Consider the following 6266-nt stretch of genomic DNA (forward strand, 5'->3'; position numbering starts at 1 on the left):
CTGACCAGGCGGGGAGCTGTGGGAACTCGGTGACTCCCACGGCCTCCGGGGTCCACTCCGCAGTGCAAGAGAAACTTTAGGGAACGCACCGGGAGCCTCGGAACTGGAGGCTTCTTGGGGTGCTGCTTCCCTATGTGAACCTCCGCAGTCGGAGAAAGGGAGAGCTCACTAATTTTTTTTAATCCCAGTTTTTTTAATTTGAAAATTTACGGACCGATGAAGAGTTGCAAAACTAGGGGCGCCTGGGTGGCTCAGAGGGTTAAAGCCTCTGCCTTTGGCTCAGGTCATGATCCCAGAGGAGTCCTAGGATCCAGCCCTGCATGGGGCTCTCTGTTCAGTGGGGAGCCTGCTTCCCCGCCCCCGCCTGCCTCTCTGCCTACTTGTAATTTCTGTCTTCAAAGAAATAAAATCTTTTAAAAAATTAAAAGAGTTGCAAAAATAGTACTATGAAGCATATAACCTTCACTCAAGACCACCATTTCACATTTGCGTCCTCTCACAATGTAGGCCCCACCGCCAACCTTTGGAAAGTCGCACACAACCCTGCCTCGCCCCTAAACATCTCACTATTATCATGTATAAGAAACTTAATACCATTTCTGTCATATCATTCAACATACTGTCTTTATTTAAATTTCCTTTATTGCCCCAAAATGTCATACAATTGCACACTCGGGATCTACCCAAGATTCACCCGTTCCGTTTAACACCGTGCCTCTCTAGAAACTTTTATCTACTAGGACTTTCACTTTGTCAAAATCTTTCGTAACTTCCACATATTGGAAAAGTCCAGGCCAAATGTCTTGTAGACTGCATCATTTTGGATTTTTCGAATTGCTCCCTTATGATCAGATTCAGACCAAACATTTTAGTAGAAGTGGGAAGTGATGTGTATCTCCATGTTCTTTTGTCCCATCATCTGTACCACCAAGATGGATCACTTGATCAAGGCATGGGCTGGCCAATCTCTCCACAAAGATACTGTCAGAAGCTCAGAAATGATAGAGGTAATACTAAGGAATCACTAAGCCAGTAATCAGTAAAAGTTTATTGTGCACACATCAGAAAGACAGTTTGCAAACTGGGAGCACTCAAACCAGAACACGGAAGGAGGCTCAGAATTACGTTATAAACAGCTTGTATAGCCAGGAAGCAGTGGCTATTCTTCACAGTGATTGGTTATAATATTAGAATTTTCTTAAACAGGGAGCTGGTCAGTGATTACCTCTTACCAACCTTAACAAACAGCTCAAGACTTGCTTAGGATTTTCAGAGGCATAAGCAAGACATTATCCAGGTGAAGTTAGTCTTGCAAATTAAGCTTTGTATGATTAAACTGTTTTTTTTTTCTTTTTTTCGTTTTGGTTTGGTTTGGTTTGGTTTTTTTGTCCATGCAGAGAATTTTCAGGCCTGAGCTCCCTTTCTTTTTTATTTCAACCATACCTCTCTCCTACTGCAGCAGAGACTGTCCATAGCGATAGGCTGAACCACATGAATTGTTTTGCGCAAGGGGTATAAGCACACACCAATGAATGCTTATTGAATTGTTTATAAAATGGTGATTTTCTAATGCTATCTTTCTTCTACCCATCTAAAGAAGAGTACCCCCTTTTTTCTCCTTTTCTCATTTTTTCCCCTGCTTCTCATCCTTTTTCCCTTCCCAGCTCCCCTTCCTGACCTTCCCCTTTTTGAGTTAACAGTGTCGACTCAGTGTGGACTCCTGCATTTTGAAATCCAACTTAAGTCACTTACTATAATTACTATTACTATTACTGCATCACTATTATTACTTTTGGTGCTCAAATTCCTGATATTTGATCAGTGGAAGCCCCCTCGCCTGGTTCCTTTGATTTTACCTGTATAATACCCTATCAATCTTTGAGCACTTCCTTGTTTCCTGACCCAAGACCTACTAACATTTCATTGAATCTTCTCTGCCCTTGGCAGGAAAACCCTCGCTGCTTTTAGGAGGAAATGGCACTTAGAAAATTAGATCAGGGGTGCCTGGGTGGGCTCAGCGAGTTAAAGCCTGTGCCTTAGGCTCAGGTCATGATCCCAGCGTCCTGGAATCGAGCCCTGCATAGGGCTTTCTGCTCAGCAGGCAGCCTGCTTCCCTTCCTCTCTCTCTCTCTCTCTCTCTGCCTGCCTCTCTGCCTACTTGTGATCTCTGTCTGTCACATAAATAAAAATAAAATCTTAAAAAAAAAAAGAAAATTAGATCAGAGTTCTTGTGCTCACTGTCACTGGGATGTCATTCTTCCAGGCCCTTACAATGGACAAAGATATATATATTTGCACAAATATATCTATGGAGATATAGATGTAATGCAGTAAACAGTATACCTTTCACCCAGATATAGTTTTATTTTTTTTTAAAGATTTTATTTATTTATTTGACAGAGAGAGATCACAAGTAGGCAGAGAGGCAGGCAGAGAGAGAGAGAGGAGGAAGCAGGCTCCCTGCTGAGCAGAGAGCCCGATGCGGGACTTGATCCCAGGACCCTGAGATCATGACCTGAGCCGAAGGCAGCGGCTTAATCCACTGAGCCACCCAGGCGCCCCTTTTTAATTTATTTTTTTTAAAGATTTTATTCAGATATTGTTTTAAATCATGAATTCATACCTCCATGTCAAAATCCAACATCAGAAAGTCTCCTTCTTTCCATATTTATATCTTCCTTCTCCCTCAGTGAAAACCCTAGTTCACGACAGCATCAATGTATTTGATCATTTGTTCTATAATATACAGAAACCAGATGAGAATCACATACCAGTACTACCACCGCAACAAATCTTCTAAACTTAAGATTTCTTGGCAGTTTCTCATATCTTGATCATACATCCTTCTAAATTATGTGCAGGTAGAGCACTGTGTTCAAAGTTTACTTGAATTCATTGCTTTTTGCTATGGTTATGTTCTCTCTTTGATATATTGTCAGGTTGGTCATTTTCATTTTCATCAATTTTAGATTTTTGTTTTCATCTTTTTTTATTCAATTTCATTTTTTGAATGTACAAAGCATCCACATGGTTCAAAATAAAATCTTACAAAGGTGTAACTCCCTCCCATTCCCTACACTCTGGTCCCACTCACCTCCTAGCAGTAATCCTGTTCCTCAGTTTCTAGTATATTCTTCCACTGTCCCCAAGTTAAAAATATATAGAACTATATGGATTTTTTAGTTATCGATTGCTATATAACTAAGCTTACCAGCTTAAAACAACAAGCACATATGAGCTCACAGTTTCGGTGGGTCAAAAGTCCAGAGGGGCTCCCATAGGCAGTGTACCAGGCCTCCCAAGATTGCAGTCAGGGTGGCACCTGGGGCTCCAGGCACATCAGGGGCTTGAGTCAGGGAGAATCTGCTCCTGAGTGCACGCAGCCTGGCCGTTGGCAGGCCTCAGGAGATCCTGTTTCAAGCTCACTCACATGGCTATTGGCAGGCCTCAGGTCCTCACTGGCCACTGGCCAGTGTATTTGTTTCCTGGGGCTGACATAACAAATGACCAGAAAACCAGAAACTAGATGGCTTTGAGAAACAAGAATACATTCTCTTTCTCACAGTTCTGAAGGCTAGGAATCCAAAATCGAGATGAAGGAAGGCCATGTTCTCTCTGCAGCCTCCAAAGGAAAGTCCTTCCTTGTCTCTCTCCTAACTCTGAGCCATTGCCAGCCACCCTTGGCATTCCCTGGCTTGCAACTGTATGCCTTCAGTTTCTGCGTCTGTTTTTACATGATGTTCTTCCGTCGGTGTATGTGCCTCTGTGTCCCAGTTTCCTTTTTTTTTTTTTTTAAGATTTTATTTATTTATTTGAGAGAGAGAGAGCATGAGAGGGTAGAAGAAGGTCAGAGGGAGAAGCAGAATTCCCGCAGAGCTGGGAGCCCGATGTGGGACTCGATCCCAGGACTCTGGGATCATGACCTAAGTCAAAGGCAGTTGCTCAACCAACTGAGTCACCCAGGTGCCCTCCCAGTTTCCTTCTTATACTGACATAAGTCATGGGAATAGGGCCCGCCCTAAGCCAACATGGCCTCATCTTAACTTGATTATATCTGAGGGGCACCTGGGTGACTGAGTCGTTAAGTGTCTGTCTTCAACTCAGGTCATGATCCCAGAGTCCTGGGATGGAGTCCTACATCAGACTCCCTGGTCTGCAGGAAACCTGTTTCTCCCTCTCCCACTCCCCCTGCCTGTATTCCCTCTCTTGCTGTGTCTTTCTCTGTCAAATAAATAAATAAAATCTTTTTTTTTAAATGGGGAAAAAAACCTTGATTATCTCTGCAAAGACCCTATTTCCAATATGGTCATATTCATAGGTACCAGTTGGGTTAGGACATTGACATATCTTTCTGGAGGGCACAATTCAACCCGCAAGAGCCAGAATTCTGTTTCTTGCATTGTGGCCCCTTCATGTAACTACTCACAACATGGAGCTTGCTTTATCCTGGAGAGGGAGAGAGCGGGGAGAGTCAGGGAAATCGACTCCAAGATGGAAGCCAATCGTCTCTTTGGAACCCAATTTAACACTTCTGCTAGATTCTGTCTGCTGGAACCAGTTGATAAGTCCAGCCCAGACTCAAAGGGAAAAGATTATATAAGATTATATGGAAGAGGCAAGGATCATGGGGGACTATCTTCAAGGCTGCCTTCCATAATATATGTATTGTTTTTCCTATTTCCCCTTCTTCCTTATGTGAAAGGTAGCACACTTTATTTAACCTTGCTTTTTTCAGGTACTAGTATATAATGTATCCTGGAAGTCATGTTAGAGTAGCTCACAGAGGCCTCTCTCATCACTTCTCATGACAGCATCGTTCTTTGTCGTGTGAATGGACACAGCATATGTACTCAGCTTCCAGTGTGTGATGGACAGGGTCCTAAGACGGGCTCCAGGATTCTTGGCCACTGGTACACACACACCTTCTCCCAGCCGATTGATCAAACACTCCTCTAGGTATGGCAGTGAAAGGATTTTGCATGCATGTAAAGAAAGTCCCAAATCAGCAGATCATGATAGTGAGATTGTCCAGGTGGATGAGCTAATCACACAGGCCCTTTAAAAGCAGGGTTTTCTCTAGCTGCTCTTAGAAGGAACGTGAGAGCTTCGAATCACAAGAAGGATTTGATGGATCGGTTTGAAGGTGAAAGAGGTGTGTGGCAAAAAATGGAGGTTGCCTGGAGGAGCGGAGAGTGGCCCCCGGCTGACACCAACAAGGAAGTGGGATCCTCAGTCCTGCTGCCACAAGCAGCACCTTGATTTTGCCCCGTGATACCCTGAGGAGAGAACTTAGCCACCATGTCAGGCTTCTGATGGACACGGTTATGAGCTAATAAGTAGGTATTGCTTTCAGTTAAATGTCTAGAAATATATCAGGCAGCCACAGAAAACAAATAGATATGACGTGCAGGTATAGTGAATAAACTTTTGCATGTATTGTGTTAACTGGAGGAGACAGAGCTTCAAGGTAAACTTCTGGGAGAATCGCTGGGTCAAAGAGTAAACACGTATGTACAGAACCTGCATTTATTGTTTCAAAGAGCCCCGGCAGCGATCTTGACATTCATGGGTTTATTCGGGCCAAAGAGGCATCAATTCCATTTACCAATGAGGGAATGAGACTCCCAGAGGTAACTGGCCTATGCCAGGGCCCAGTGCTCCCAGCCTTTCTTTCCCTTTTCCTGTTTCTCCAGTAGCCCCAGGCTTGGGCTCACACAGTCTTTTTTTAACTCTCCAACTTGAACTCTACATGAATCCTTGGAGTTTTGTCCATACACGGTTTTGTTATTGATACAGTTGGGACATGCTTCGGGTATCACCTGAATCCTGACTTAAAATCAAATGCAGTCCCCAGCCTGTGGGGGAAAGTCATTGAAATGCTTCTGTTCCTAGGGCAGAGAAAGAAGTGCATGACTTTTGCTACCCACACGTGCATTTCACCATGTCTAGTCCCTCCAGACTCACAACTGTATGGCATCTGAATACAAAGTTACCAGACTTCCCCCTTCCTAGTTATCTCTATAGCCCAAATTCCACTGTTACCCTATGCCCCATCAGCCTCTATTGATACACATCTAATCCTTAGAAACACACACAAAGCATCTGGTAATTTATATTTAATATTTAGTGGTACACAATTCCCCACCTTCCAAGAATTCTATTGTCAAGTAAACTAAATTTTTTAAAACTTTGGAGACCCTGTCAAATAGATGGTAGTATTTTCAGCTTCCATCAAGAAAATGCACACTGAACCTGAGGACCCTCCA

The sequence above is a fragment of the Mustela nigripes genome, chromosome 15 (assembly GCF_022355385.1).
Source record: "Mustela nigripes isolate SB6536 chromosome 15, MUSNIG.SB6536, whole genome shotgun sequence".
Taxonomy (NCBI): domain Eukaryota; kingdom Metazoa; phylum Chordata; class Mammalia; order Carnivora; family Mustelidae; genus Mustela; species Mustela nigripes.